Source organism: Channa argus, chromosome 17 (genome assembly GCF_033026475.1).
Source record: "Channa argus isolate prfri chromosome 17, Channa argus male v1.0, whole genome shotgun sequence".
Classification (NCBI taxonomy): domain Eukaryota; kingdom Metazoa; phylum Chordata; class Actinopteri; order Anabantiformes; family Channidae; genus Channa; species Channa argus.
In genome coordinates, this window is record NC_090213.1 from 10671808 (window position 1) to 10688470 (window position 16663).

Below are 16663 nucleotides of genomic sequence, written 5' to 3' on the forward strand. Positions count from 1 at the left end.
TGAACCCCCAAGTAGTATCGCCGATCCTGTGATTTTTGGGGACCACAGATGACTTGACAAATGCCCTTTGAATATTATTATATTATAATCCAAATAAAATGCTTGGCTGGATAAAGTCTATGACATGCATACGATAACACTTGCTCTCCTGGTGATGGAGCCTGTGTGGTGTGTGAGGCCTCTCTTATGACCATCGTATAACATTTGGAAATACATTAGTTCCTACTAAGTTATTTTTAATTAGAAATTTCTTCATGTTCAGATACCTTTCATCTTCAAACTAAACATACCATATTTTTTTTATTTCTGAGTCGGAGACGTGTTTGATGTTGAAGAGCTGTTGCATGTGTATGTTTGTGTGAACAGACACACACAAACATACTGATGTGAGAATGTATTTATGTGTGTGTGTGTGTGTCAGTGTGTGTACGGGTGTGTACCACTTTCCAAATGTTGTTCCTCTATTGTTCAAATATCATTAAATTAATATTTCCACAAGGCAAGCCAAAATACACACCCGCTCTTACTAACGCATTGAACAATGTGAAAGATGAAAAGAAGAACACTGGGTGGCTGATTGTGATGCAGAGGATAACATCTGGCTGAGTAGGATGAAAAATAGAGAAAGAGAGGGTGGTGCAGAGGATGAAGATGATAGTTGAGCTGGGGGGTCAGAATGTGTCTGGGTTGCTATTAAAATGTAGAATTTTATGATCCCAAGTCTTTGTTCTTTGCCTTCCTCACTGAGAAATGTCCTCTGTGTCTGTCTAGACCCACTGAGTCATCTTCATATCCATCATGCTGTATGTCCACGATCCAGGTGTCACATCAGGAGGCTCCAACCAGCAAATTCTCACATAGCTTCAGCTCTGTGTATCGGTTCGCCATGTTCATGTCTGGTGGCATTTACAGATCAACTGTCAGTCTCATTGTGTTACATTAGATATGGATGGAAATCTACAACTATGTGCTTCTGCCTTTTCAGCAAAAAGCCTTTAAAATACACATGATACAGTACAAACAGAGGATATGGGGTGGTCACATCCATCAACAAAGATTACACACTCTGCTGTGGTTCATTGTGTGCTCTGATATTAAACGAACTCAAATCAATAAATTCCTTAGAAATACACTGAAATAGTAACATTTGTATTTGTATATTTTTTCACTATAAATGCAAAGAAAGAAAGAAATAGTCACAGCAAAACAAATTTGTTGCATGACAGCACTATGGTAAATTTTGCACGAGAGCACTACAATGTTCCTGTGTTTGTCAGTTACTGCCAGGTGCTTCACACTGCCCCCGTGCACCAACAGAACCACGTCTTCTGCAATGACCACAAACAGAATAATCAGTCAGTATGTTCAGACCACTTTAAAGCTGACTTTATCCCAAAGGACACAAATATCCCACACTGATCCTGTTCCCATGAATCATGTACATATACTGTACATGTGCCAAATGCGTTCATGTGGTAAAATGTGTGACATGAATGCGAAAATGCTGGTGACACAGTCTTTTTACTCTGCGCTTAACCCTATGATGGACTGATGTCAGAAGACTGAAGCCAGGATGCTCTTTCTCAGCGGGACTCCTCTTCCTCAGCATAGACTGAGCAGGCAGCTGGATCTTTGATCTTCTCTTCCCTAGAAAAGTGTAATGGTCATGCTTTCTCATTCTGTTCTTTGAGGTGTTTTTGTGAGTCTGTTGATTAAGAGCTAAAGTCTCCCTACTGATCACCAGGGGCAGCTGACATTAGCATTTCTTTTTTTAATTACTCCTGATTTATCCAGTGTGCCTCTAAACACCGTTTTAGGTTCACTGCAGCTGGTCACAAATACTACCTATGGACACACTATCCCGTCTAGTATTTGTGCTAAGCTAGGCCAACTATCACCTACATGTAGCTCCATATTTATGTTACTGAAATGATAGTGATATTAATCTTCCCATGGAAGTCTTTGCAAGAAAGGGTATAAATGTTTTTAAATTGTTTAATTTTACATGTACGCACACAGGACCACACTTTGGATTTTGTGCATAAGAAATGTGACATGTTATGAGTTATCTTTGGAGGCACTGGTGTTTTTATTTTTTTCATTTGGATATTTCTGGTCTCAATGCGGAGTTAAATGAAGCTTAGCATTAACCATTGGTTGGTTTCAGCTTTGTATTAACCACACCAGACAAGAGAGTGATTGAAATTACTTATTTAATTCTCCAACACCAAGTTCAAAACTTCATGTCCTAAAATTCAAAACTATGGCTTTAAGAAGTTGCAGTTTACTTTAGAAATACACAAATGTTTAATTGCTATTCTCTTCTGAGTTTTAGAAACAGAAACATATCTCAGGATCTGAGAAACGTTAACTCATACTAACTAATGCTTCTCTCCCAATCATTCTTTCGGTTTATTATCTTTTCTCTCCAGGTCAACCTCTGCTGGAGCCAGCCGCATCCAAGAAAACACCAGGCTGACACTGTGGCCACTTTGCCAGTCCATCACCAACAACGAGACAGACATTAATCACATATGTAGACGGTCACACCCACATAGGTCTGGGATGTCTGGGCACTGAGAGGACCACGGAGAGGTGAGAGAAATAATCATTCCAATCTCCTCTGTTAAAACTGTCACATTGCAAACTGTTAAGAATCAAATGACCCAACAAGCGATTCCTTCAAACTTTGGTCAGAAAATAATCATGAAGACCTGCCTTCCCCTCTGCTGACGCATTCCTGCGTCAGCAGCCATGTTTGCCGAGATTTCCTTCTGGGATGAGGATACTTTGTCTTCCTGACATTTCCCCCTGCTAAAACATTTCTGTCACAGGGGGTAATTTCCCACAACAAGACTTACTGCAAACAGCCATAACCTCCTGAAAGCACAAAGAGTGTGCACCCAGTGCAGGCAGAGATGAAAGGAGACATGAGGGAGGGATGCTGGGACCTCCAAGGCCAGAGAGAAAATACCATAACCTTTTTTTTTTCTAAAGAAACAATTGTTAATAATCAATAATAAGTCAGGGTGAGATGTTGTCTCCTTCCTCAAAAGATATCTACTAATTCTTCGGGCTCACACAGACACAGCACTTCAGTACATCCACAGAACAAGTATGCTGGCTGATGAATGGGGCTCATACATTGCACCTGATGTTCTGAGTCAGAGAAAAAAATTGGTTGTGTGCTTTACCCGTCCTGATACTATGATACAATTGAAACAATAATAGTATTTGTGGGAAAGCAGAGACCTTAACGTTATGTCCAATTTCAAATGAATGAATGCTGTAGGAATGATGTTATTGCTAATGCAATAAGCCAAAGCAGTTGTCTTAATACTATGGTGGCATAGGATGATTCAGAAACAATAAAAGAAAAAGAAATTTTGATTAAAGATAAAGAAAAACAACAACAAAAATACAATATCCATATAACTTAAAAGTCAGTTAACCATGTCACTGCCCTGTATCAGTAATGCATTATTGATGCATGAGAGCTTGCTGCTCATATAATTTCATTTACTGTCTCAATGTGCATTTTGTTACCTGTTCACCTGCTTTTAAATATCAAATGAGTGGACATGAATGGGTTTAATGGATATGAAGCACACTAAAGTAGAGTGTTGATTACTCTGAGCATTTTTTTTTACCTGTTGCTCACACTATGGAGCCTTTAATCATGGTCAACCTGCTTTTCCAGAGCTCCCCCAGATGACATCATCTGAACTCCCAACTTCATCCTTCATCTGGATGTTATATTTTAATATAGGGAAGTGAGAGGGAAGTTTAAAAGCATTAATGAACAGTTACACCCTGAACTAAAGCCATAGAAAGCAAGTTGAAAACTGATGAAGTCGCCCTTTAAGTTCCCCTTTTTCTGGGGAATGTATCATGCAAGAGTAAATCACTTAAAGTACTCGGAAAAAAGTAAATTTTAACATCTACAAAGCAGTCCACCCTATAATGATGAAAATTTGACAGAAAGCACAATAAAACATGGTAAATGTTTATCGTTATGAATGAAAAATTTGCAGCAAAGAGACGAACAGGCAACATCTTGTCAGATAGCAGCTTGTCTTTATGACAAGACACCGTCTCTGCTCTCAATGTCCGAAGCCTGTGCCTGCCTGGGTCTCTGATCTATGGGCATATAGTGACTCAGCTTATCTACAGAAGAGAAGGGGGAAAGAGACGTGACGAATGGATCTGTTGGAGAAGGGAAAATGTAGGGGATGAATCAAGAGGAAAATTCCAAAGAACAAAGAAATGTTAAAAGAAAGCTTTGACATGAAAAGAGAAACAATATCTTGTTTACTACTGACACAACTGCAGAAAATGTAACATTTTTAAATGACCAGACAACTTTTGTTTCAAAGTTCAGCTTTGGCTTCTTGATAAGTTGAAAAATAAATTATCTTCATTGTGTTTCATGCTGAAACCTTTATCTCAAACTGCATCTAGTCATGAGTCAGGTCACCAGTGTTTGACCCTAAAAACAAGACGTCACTTAAAAGAAGAGATGACACATTCTTCCTCTTAGAAATGAAAAATTACTGTTTGTAGGTAATGAAGTAAACCTTTGTTAAATTCCACAATATATTAGCGCATGGTTTGAAATGGGCTGTTAAGGCATTAATAACCTTACAGCAGACTGTCAACATGATGGAGCCACGATTTGGGGAGCGCTGCTAGGCTTGTTAGCATCTGTATAATATAATGTCATATGTAAAGAAACATACAGGATAGATTGCAAACTGTTCACTGTTATGATCAATTCCAACTTTATGACTCATTGGTCTAAAAGATTTGTACAAACTGTATAGACTACACTCAACACAATGGCTGGACAACTTAGGGATATATTTGTGTTTTTTGCATTGAATGTTTTATGTCTTTCTTGCTGCATTGACCTATTTATCTTGTCATAAAAGTTGCCATTTACCTGACTTCCTGGAATGAAATGTTTCTGTTCTCCCCTTTTTTAGTCCACGCCATGAATAAATAATGAGAAATTTAATTGAACTTGCACTAGTAGTGATTCCACTTCAGACTTTTGTTTTTCAACCATGTTGTCACAATATATTAAGAAATGTAAGTTTTAGCCAACTGTGTAAACACAAAAATATCACAGCTATAATAGTCATAAGAGTCGTGTGACATCGTAGCAATTAAATCTGGCCTTTTTCTTCTCTGCCATTATACTGTCACTTATTTTTAAACACGGTTCAGCAGTGCATTCATATTGTTTCTTTGGAACAGTAATAGTCCATTTGCTTGTTGTTGTCATGTGATAATTTGTGGTATCACACAAATCCCTAGGTTTGGGGTAAATTCTGTTTTGAGCAACCATGTACACTTTTACACCTCATTTGCATCTTTAAGAAACAGTTTGACACTAAAAGACAAACCAACTGAATTAGGAAAACATCAATAAAACCCTTTGACCGAACTAAAAAGATGCTATTTCCTTTGGAACATTTGGTTAAGACCAGCCAAAAAAAGAAATTATAAAATCATATTTCATCATATTTCATATTTCTGCAAGAGTTAAGACAAATTTCCTGGTTGGCAATTCTGACTACACTTAAACAGTTAAAATAAAATGTTGGCATTGATTCTGAAGGAGAGAGCCAATGCTTTGGTAACAGAGTATTTCATTTGCTGATACTTTAAAACCTAAGCAGCTTGGCCCCACACAAATGAGAGAATGAGTGTTAATGCATGGGCACTCTTTCACTTTGATGCCAGGACATTGATTTATGATTCAAGGACACACAAACTGTTTCACTCAATTCACTGTAAATGTCAATCCAAGGTAGTGTATGTCTTTATCTTTTATTTTAAATCTTTTATTCAAAATAAAACCTATCAGGCATCTAAAAGGCTGAAAATAGACCACTTTTATTTTTCAAATCATAGCTAGTTTGTGGTTGCTTTCTTTTGCTGAAAGTCTGTTTGAAGGTTGTTGATGTTAGTGGTCATTATCTCAGACAGAGAGAGATAGCAGTTGTATTGTCTGAGGTCAGACATTCAAACCTCTGGCTCAAGATGTTTCACCATATTTGGGTCACAAACTGCCTTTACACTCCCACTATCCCTTTTCACACAGCATTTTAGATGGTGTGAAAGACGTTCAAAGTTATAAGGTTGTAAGCACTTTTATCATTTGGTTTGTTTATTGTTGCGATCAACCAAGTTTTCTGTATTGAGGGGCTTTTATAATGATTTGGCCCCACAGTGCATTATTAATAGTGTGGCCAACACATTAGAACCACCTGCTCATGTAATGTGCCTCATATAACACTATCCCCCACTTTGACCTCAATAATAAACAGAGAGTAAAATTATCAACTTTCTGACAGTTTTAACTTAAAAACAAAAGACATTTTGTAAAAGTAAATTTTATTGTAGAGCTGCTGTTAGTTGTAGAGCTGCATTAGATTGTGCAGCTGTACCTAATGAAGTGGCCAGTGAGTGTAAAGGTGCTAATATCAGATTGGTTAATTGTGTTATTTGTTTAGCCATTCAACTGACTTTAACTGACTATTGACTTTAATATTTCCTAAGTTAACCAAATGTGTTTACTGCCCTAAAATATTGCATTGCCAAATAGGAAATACATTGTCAGTGAATACTGTGCATTTATCAATATGCACCTTGACAAATAAGTTAATCAAAGTGTTTCCTTAACATGTTAAAAAAATGGTGGTAGCATAATGTATCAATAACAATGCATTTGCTTCTGTGGGGTTCCTCAGAAATGCTGGCAATAAGGAATGAATGGTGTAGGACCATTAACGGGGAATTGCAGACATCCCCTAACACAAAGCTGTTCATGTGAAAAATCTTATTCTCACTGGGGAGCAATAATGACAGTCAGTGCTTGAATTGGAACAAAAAACAGCCTTTTTCGCGGAGAGGGGTTGCTATGGTCAGTGATCAGTCAGCTTACATAATGCCATAATTAATTAGTTGGACTACTGTGATACAATGCTCTTTCAGTTTTATATCTACACTACTGATGATGTAATATCCCACTGTGACAGTAGCAGCCTGCAACAATATTTGCACTGTACGGCATTTCAAGAATTGAACATGGATCATTGATAAAAATGTCAAGACAAGTGGAAACAAAGTCAGGAAGTACAGAGTTATTGTCTCACAGAAGGCCCGTAATAAAAAGAATACATGAGTTTAAAGGTGTGTGGTTATCTTGTAGCAATTTTTTTATATTTGCACTTTTTGATTTAATGAAGATAAACACAGTGGATGGTGACGTTAACCCGACTGCAGACTAGTGCATGTGTCCTGCTGCCAACATTGTGTCTATCAAGGTAGGATTTAGACTAAGCAAAGTTTGCAAGAAGGCATGTTGGGGTGGTCGATGGGTCACTTTCACAAAGGAGACTCGAGTGTGTGTTCAATGTGAAACAACTGTTGTTATTGTAAGTCATGTGATGCACAGATATATTCACCATTTTGTGCAAGTTCACCAGACGCCTGCCTCTGCATCAGGCGGTGCTATTTCAACTAAACAAATGGTTTAAGAGGTTAGATACAAAGGACCTCTGTCGGGGGATAAATTAATGCTTGGAATATATGTAACATATATTTAATATAATATTTCATTTGTTTATAAAAGTTTTAAAGTTTTAAGTATACTCCTTGGGATAGAGAAGACAGCCAGGCTTGCACACACAGTGCAAAGCATCATTTATAATCGTTAACTTCCAGAACAGATTTCAATAGACAGTAGACAGAGAAAATCAAAGAAATCCAAACCAACCTCTGGCTCAAACTCGCTTGAATCAAAGTACAAGTTACTGTTCCATGTGAGTACCTAACTAGGGGAAAAGTACTGAAATATGGGTCAATGTATAGAAAATATGATGCTAACTAAATGGAGATTTTCTTTACGTTCACAGTTCTTCTCTAACTAAAGTAAATAAACACCGCGATTCGTGTTACTCCCTAAAATTCCTGTCATTTTATTGCATGTGCTGGGTCAACTCCCTTTGATGATTATTCTTCCATGAATATGTCTTGATTCAGCATCCCTCGCGCAAAAAACACCTTTACTGGTGTGATGTCCTTTGATGCTGAGGAGTAGACAGGGCAGTGACACAGCAGAAATGTATGACTTGCTATGACTAACTTGTCTCTCATGAATTTTCTTTTTGACCTCCCACTAACCATAGCTACTAACACCGTGTGTGTGTGTGTGTGTGTGTGTGTGTGTGTGTGTGTGTGTGTGGGGGCGCCTTTTTTTTTGTCATTGAACAAAAGTTAGTTCAAAAGAGAATGTGTATATCATTGTCTGATAATGATCCATATTTCCTTAAATTACTTTTTGTTTGTTTCCAAGAAGAGCCTGTTCCACAACATAACAAAATGTGTTATAAAAATTGGTTAAGTTGTGGAACACGGCGATACAATATTTTGCAAGTTCAGAAGTGAAGCGCAATATGAAAATACATCTAATATGACTGGCATATAATATGATTGATCTTTCTGTGTCTCTGAAGAAAGACAAACGTAAATTTTTTTTAAAAAGAACTTATTTCAGGAAATTCTAGAACTACAGTATTTTGCAGCTGATAAACAGTGTAAACAATGTATCTTACTCGTCTTAAAATCAAAGAAGATGAATGAATCTTACCCACCGAGCTGCTTTGCAAGGTGCTCACCTGAGCCACCCGGAGTTCAGAGTTTTGCCCAAGGACAAAGACATGTAGCCAGGAGGGACTGGCAGTCGAACCACTGACCACGTAGTCCTTGGGAAACTTACCAACTGATATTTAGAGTTCTTCTCCTCCAAATATTTCAGAAGGAAACGGACGAAACAAATACTAAGCTCGGTAAATTATTCATAGTAATACAGACACAGGCTCCGAGCCCTCAAAAGTCATTCCTTACTCTGATTATGGTTGTGGTCTGGAGGCTGACTGAAGGTTGTCAACAGTAGGATATTAGGAAAGTGAGCAATATGAAAGTTGGTCAATTTATTTATTCCTTATTGTTCTTAAGTACTCCATTGACATGATGAAGTCATGGTGCAAGGGGGAAAAGTATTAAAAATAAACAACCCTGACCTTAGTAAAACTGTGACTAAACTAAATTTACAGCTGTGTAATGTGAAGGGAATGGGTGAGGAGTCGACGTGAGAGACACCACACTGACAGAGAAGCTGAAGCAAACTGACCCAAGACTATTTAAAAGAAACAAACATGAGGTAGAATTGTATTTGTCATTCCAATTTGTTTTTTAATGATTGTTCATGTCAGTTTCCTGGGGTTTTAGAATATATTTATTGGAAGGTTTGGCAGAACGGGTGGGTAAGTGTACATTGCTCTTGCATCCAAACCTATAAAAACTCCTCTAATACCATATTTCAAAGAAATTGTTTGAATGAAAGTTTGTGCCCTCACAGATTACGACGTATCACTTTCCAGGTTTTTTTTTTCACCTGCAACCACAGAACCTTTGTAATTTTTCAACTTTGGTTTTATCTTCCCAGATTTTTGCCTTTGAGTCTCAATTGAATCTCCACACAGCTGTTTAAGCTTCTGTAATCACAAAAATGCCTTTTCACCATCTGCCCTCATTCTGTCTTCCGCTTATCTTATTTTCTATCGGTGTTCATTATTTTTATGTTCTTTTGCAACATTTTTCCTTCTCCCATTTGTTGTTTTACAGTCTCTCTTTGGATTTTTGTCCACTTAACTGGGCAGTTTTCTTTGGAAACATAAAGCAAAAACGACATTTTGATTTGGCCAGTACGACAGCAGACAGAGTTCAGTGGAAAATAAAACGAGGCAACTTATATGTTGCATTTACTTTCTGTATCTGTGTGTGCATACAGTATTATTTATGAGTATGCCTTACACCTCACACTGATATCCTGTTTCATGTGAGGTCAGGTTATCCTGCTCTGTCACCAGAATAAGCAGATGTAACAGGAGCTCAGCATACCGTGGCCACGTGACTAAGGAGAACAGTACCCACAAAATGATAAGATGATGGGAATTGTGTATGTCTATGGAGGCTGGTGTCTTGATCAACCTGCTACTCCAGAACTCCCCCAAGATAATTGCACTGTTAGAAGAGTTATTTCAATGTAGGGAAGGCAGACAGCAGTTTAAAGCCAGTCACATGCAGTTTGAAAATTAGTGAAGTTAGCTTCAATTAAAAAGTTTTCAATTCAGCTCAATATTACCCAGATGTCGTTGCTGCAAGTGTTAGCCACCAATATGTTATTAGTAGTACAGAGTTGTTTACCATTTCATGCAGAACTTAAGGAAAATGCTAAGTTGGCTTAGCCTAACTCTGTTTTAGAGATGTCTGATCTGTCATGTGTTTGCCCTCTTACTTCTGTCAAGCGGACATGCCCATAATCTTAGAAAACTATGGTCAAGTCACTAACTGGACTCAGATTAGGTGAATAAATAATGACCAGAGCTACAAAACTTTGACTCACAAATTTTCTTTACCAGCTAACAGCCAACAGAGATGTACATTTTCAAAATAAAAGTAGAGTGTTACCTGCGGGTAACATAAACATAATCCGGGAACTCCGGGAAAAAATGTTGCTGAGCATTTTTGTGATTGCTGTGGCCTAAATTGCCTACATTTGGTATCAGCTTTCCTGAAAAATAGTTTTGTGTGTTGAGACGTTTTTATTGTAAAATTTGGTTAATACACTATTCTGCATGAAATTGTTTATAATGAATAGTAGTAGTATAATTTTATAATAAACCTACAACTAATGAAATCTTTGCAAAACACTAGTGCCCAGCTGTTGACCAGAAAAGAAATGTATTGCACCCTTACCTAAAGGCATATTAAATGTTATGGATTCATTAATTAGCAAAGAGTCTGCAAAGAGTTAAGTGGGTTGATCATGTTTTTGTGCTTTATAAAACCAAAAAGCTTTTTGTAATGCCTACAAGGAGGCATATAAGATGTCAAAGTAATAGTACACCCCCCTGATGTGTTAAGTAATTCCTGCACTGTTGTTTTATTTCTTCTATATCTAGTCCATATCTAAGATATGGATATAAAAGAACTCATCGCAGCAAAGTTGAGGATTAGCTTTCCTGATTGAATTTTCATAAAGTCTTTATGTATGTGTGGAGTACAAATAAAGTCATCTAGGAATCATGGAGTCTTACATAATGGTATAAGTACTACAGTTCTTCCAAGGAACTGACTCCAAGTCTGGCTGCAGCTACAGTAACTGATCCATGTCTGAGTGCATTTTCCGTACAGTGATGGTGAGGCCTTTTCTTGAGAATACACTGTTGTCAAGCAAGAGTCTTCTAGGAAAGAATTAATTTCTCAGATCTAATACCATATATAATACTAAATGCATTCCTCTGAGGTTTTCCTTCAATTTATGAACTGTTCCTGTACTGCGTATCTCTCACACTTTAACTGTCACTTACATGCTCAACATATGGATACATGCTTGCACAAGAAAGCACACTTTCCAGCGTAATCCAATACAAAACCATACCATTTATTGTCCCGGGGGAAATTACATTCACAAAGCTCTCACCCTCTCAAACATTTACAAACACTGAGCTGATGCAACCTCTTGCCTGTCTCTCTCTCACTTCATCCTTCCTTTGGTCTCTTTCTCTCACAAGCTTTTAGATCCCATGTCAGCATTGTTGAGTGGTTGGGGCCCTTCAGGAAAAGTGTGTTAGTATCAATGGCTCCCTTGGGGAACAACATCTGGGAAGTACTCCTTCACCTTTCAAACATACAGTACAGTGTAAGTTTAGCAACTGGATCCTGGACATGAAAGAAGGGCAGTATAGCTCTTCACACATCTTGCAGCAGAATATAACAGGCCAGCTAGGTGTCGTGACCTTCAGGAGTTGTTGGGTGATGATCAAAGACCTCTTGCACGGTTACCAAGAAGTGATACTGTATGACCGCTGAGATCAGGAGCTACCGCCAGGATGCTCTCAATGACACTATGGTATTTCACTGGTATTACCTCAGTACTGTTTTCTCGTATTGCTGTCATGTCTTCAAGTCTCTAAAATAAGTAAACACGGTAAATCCGCAGCCCCGGAAATTGAAAACTGGGAGACACTGGAGTATCTTGCCTAAATAAACAAATTCCACAGTGCTGTCTCATTTGTTGTGAAAGGCTCCACTACTAGGCCAACAAACTATACACTGCAGCTTTCACTCATCACTCTAATGCCCTGCAACATTTGCATTTAAAATGTGAAAGGCAATGGAAGTTTGGTATATGCAGGTTGTAAAAAGTAATCATCTAATAATAGCCGATAATAATATCTTACTGCAAACATACGCTTTTAAGTATTGGCCAAAGACAGGATCCCAATCATGTCTGCATGGCTGGAGGAGCGATCTAGGACTATTCACACACTGCACACAGTCTCACAGCAGGATAATAATCTGATAATTGGTACCATACTTTAAGAGTTATTTTGCATAGGTAGGAACGATGATTAAAGAAAAGACAGCCAACAGTGTGAGGAAGCAGAACAGAACCGGCACAGCCAGTGATTATTTTCTTCTTTGTAATGTTTTTGTTTAAAGCCTTCTGAGAGAATATCCGATCCAGACGTTTACTCACAGGCATTTTATAACAAGTAGACAAATTAAAATTATTGGTGTAATTACTCCTTTGTGACTAAAGGCCTACTGGGCTGGTTTGCATCAAACACTGACTGATTGCATTAACGAATTTATTTGAACTTTCTTCTGTGTAGATTCTCACTCAGAATTCATGGTTTATTTCATACAGCTAAATCAGGGGCAACATTGATAGCTTTAAATTTATAGTATTTATTGCACAAAACATAAACTGTGTTAAAACAAAATATAAATTAGCCTGTTAGCGATTGAGCTAACAATTAGCAAGCTTGTCAGCTGGGAGAGTTTTTTTTACCCACTCTTAATTAACTATTCATCATTCATTCAGTCATTCAAAGCATTTTATAAGCTGATTTTATTTGTTTTTTTTGTTAATTAATCTCTTGTACGTCTCAATTGCAGGTTACCGGCTTGACAGTCCTTTACTGGGGCAGCAACAGTGATCACAAATGATTCACTAACAATCGCCGTCATTTTCAAAATGGTTTGAGACATGTGCTTAGCACATTGCAGAGATTAAGAAATTTGCCAGAAACAAATCATATTTCTTAACTTTGCATAGTAGCCTACAAACACAGACACAAGTCAATGCATAACTTCCCAGACTATTTACTTACACAATATTTGTGTTGGTTTGTTGGTAAAGAAATTTAGAATTTTACTTATTTTACTTTTCTAATTTTACGTAAAGTAATGAACAGGATATTGTGCTCAATGAAAAAGTGTCATGTACTGTGGATGTAATACATGATAGATAGATATGTGTCATTAGGCAGACATATTTACTTTGTCACCTAACACACCAGATATGAAGACGTTTCTTTAAACTATTCATCCCTTTAAGTGGAAGACAGTAATCATCACTATCATGTAACTAATGAAGAAGACAGAGCTTTGAATACTTGCGAGTCATTAGGCTCACATATCCAAAACTGAAGTCAAATGACTCAACATGCCTTAATAGTATTACTGAGGGACAATCAAAGGAGCGAGATTTGTTTTCTTGTGTAAAACAAAGTTATTCAATAATACATACTTTAGCTTTGGCAGCAATGTAGCATTAAGATTCTTACCAGAAAAGCTTATTTATATTGGAGAACATTGAAGGAAACTGAATATATATAACATGTTCAGAGTTTCCTGTTCCAAATACTTCCTGAAACTATTTGCCAAAGCCGCCTTCCAAACTGGAGTCAACTTTTTGCTTTGAGTTGAAACAAGCCGAACAGTAGGAGCTTCATCAGGGTGCAAGTTTACTTTCACCAAAAGGACTGTTTTAATTTTATAATTTTATACAGCAAAAATCTGCTTAAATTAAAATGATGTAAGTAAATGTGCAGATAGGGGCGGCTATAGCTCAGTTGGTAAAGGCAGTTGCTTACGGACCACAGGGTGAGTGGTTCGATCCCCGGCCCTGGCTATATGTCGAAGTGTCTCTGGGCAAGACACTGAACCCCTAACAGCCCATTGCCCCCTCCCCAGCGATGCAGTGCCGGTCCAAGCCCGGTAGAAATTGGGGAGGGTTGCGTCAGGAAGGGCATCCGGCGTAAAAACTGTGCCAAATCAACATGCGGACAATGATCCGCTGTGGCGACCCTGAACTCACGGGATAAGCCGAAAGGAGAGTAGTAGTAAGTAAATGTGCAGATGTGTCCAGTGCACCGCATAAAAAGAGACAATGTTTGCATCTTTAGGAAATTGCATCACCCACTATTAGAGAGTATGGTGATGACTCATCTAACCACATCATTTTTCCCACATTGCTGTAGAACGTTTGTTTTTTTCACAACTGTTTTTTTTCTCAAGCTCTGTATTGCATCTGTAGATGTTTGGTACAAGCCCAAAACCTCAGAAAAATAACATCTGCATTGTTAGCAGCTGAGCCTCAGTTATAGTTTCACTAACTTACTAATAGTTTACTCACTGGAGCTGCTTCTTCCCATTGCTTTAATGTAACAGGAAGAACAGCAGCTAATGTCATAGGGGATAGAGATAGTACAGGCGATTTCCTAGATGCACAATTAATGCAGAGGTGTATTGACCTACTGTACACCTTTTCAATAAAACATCTGGTTAGAATGCATCTCATTAGGTGTTTTGAGCAAATGGCTTTCAGTCCTTCTGCATTCTGACAAGGATGTGCTTACACATTTTCTGGTGACAGCTATCAAATTTGATGCACAAAATGACTATGAGGGTCTCAATTGCAGCAGTTTTAATGCAGCACAAACTCGTCATAATGCTCCCCCCACATGATTGTCTTGCTGCCACATAACATTCAGGATCATACTGAAGTGCTGCTCTGTTTGCAGTGGAGATCCCACTGTTGGGGCTCTAGGCAAAAATGTATGCATCATGCCTGCTATGCTTAAGATATGGAAAATACAATTGAATACACACCATGCCACAATGCATCATAACGTACAGTTGTGATGTTGAAACGATGTGATACCAGTGGGAGTTCCTCTTTTTATGCTCCAAGAATCATAACTCCTCTTCATTTTCATCAGCTGGTTTTCATTGCTTCATTAAGCCTGTTTGTTTACACTGAATTTTGCACTACTTGCAATGGAGTAAGAGTCGGGGCCCTGTTAGGGAGGTCTGGGACTGGTAGTGTCATTGCAAACTTTGCGAACAGTGATGATCAGGGGGAGGGTTAGTCCTGGGCCGCTGCAACTGAGCACGCCGCCATTATAGGCCAAACTGACCTCATCCCTAACACACGTTTGTTGTGGTAGGGGAAACCGGAGCACCCGGAAGAAACCTACACAAACATGGGAAGAACATGCAAACCTCACATAGAAAGGCCCCGCACAGTCCGGGACTCAAACGCGGGACCTTCTCGTTGTGAGGCATGAGTGCTAACCACTCTTCCACTATGCTGTCCTATGGCATTGCTATTGGGTGCTCCAGGAATACACCTACTTGTTACCCTGGGAGCTTCTGATATTGACGCTACAGGAATACTTTGGCATTAGTATTGGACGCTCCAGGAGAGTCACCATTTGACATTGTGGGAGCGACTTTATATACACACAAATGCTGCGTTGGGATTAGGGAAAACAACTTCTGGTTAAGATTAAGTTAAGAGATGAATAACCTAAAAACAACCGCTGTGTCTTGTTGTATTATCCACCACCTCGTCCACCTCCCAACAAAACATTTTCATTTTATATTCTATGTCATTGCTTTGGATCAAATATTGAAGTGTTTCTGTTGAACTACGCTGAAACATTCGTGCATTGATCCCAGATGCATACCATTACCCTGAGCATCAAGACGTAACGTAGAAGGAACCAGACAAAGCAGCACTTTTTGATGCCTCTGGAATGAGAACAGTCTGTCTTCTCACATAGCATTGAACCAAATCAATGCAGAGTTGCAAGGTCACCATGATCATGCGAATGTGTAGTGAAAGGCCAGTATGTCTCCAGCCTAACACTAGCCAGGTGAGTGGCCTTTTTGACTAAAGCCCCTATTATTAATGCCCCACTATTAGGCCTGTAATAGCAGGAAGCGCACATGTGTATTTAATAACATTAATGATAGGAGCATTGACCTTCATCAGTGGCAGGTTTATTGGCTTGGCCTAATGAGCCACGATAATGGAATGGAGCCATCGTTAGTGTTATTATTCTCACCTGTGCTTTTCCTGCTACAAGTCAAAATGTTTCCTGGGAAAAAAGGGTTTGTTATGTTTCTTTACTCGTGTATCCAAGTTCTGTGACAAATTACAGAATTGGACTTAAAAAATTCTGGCACTCATATATTACCTCCTACTGTGTTTTTGAAAAGTAACAGAACAGTGCAATTTCTTCCCTTCACACCATATGACTGTCATACTAAACAACTCACTGACGCTTACCCCCCCCGCTTCTTGTCAGCAGACAATAAAAATGTCCAATGATCCCAAAAGGTGGTCTCCAACAACTAGTGTACTTCTCCATTGTGATGCCGAGGAAATACTAGTTAGTAAAATGGTACAGTGAAATAATAGCACTTAGAAGTTTACTCTTCATGTTCATTC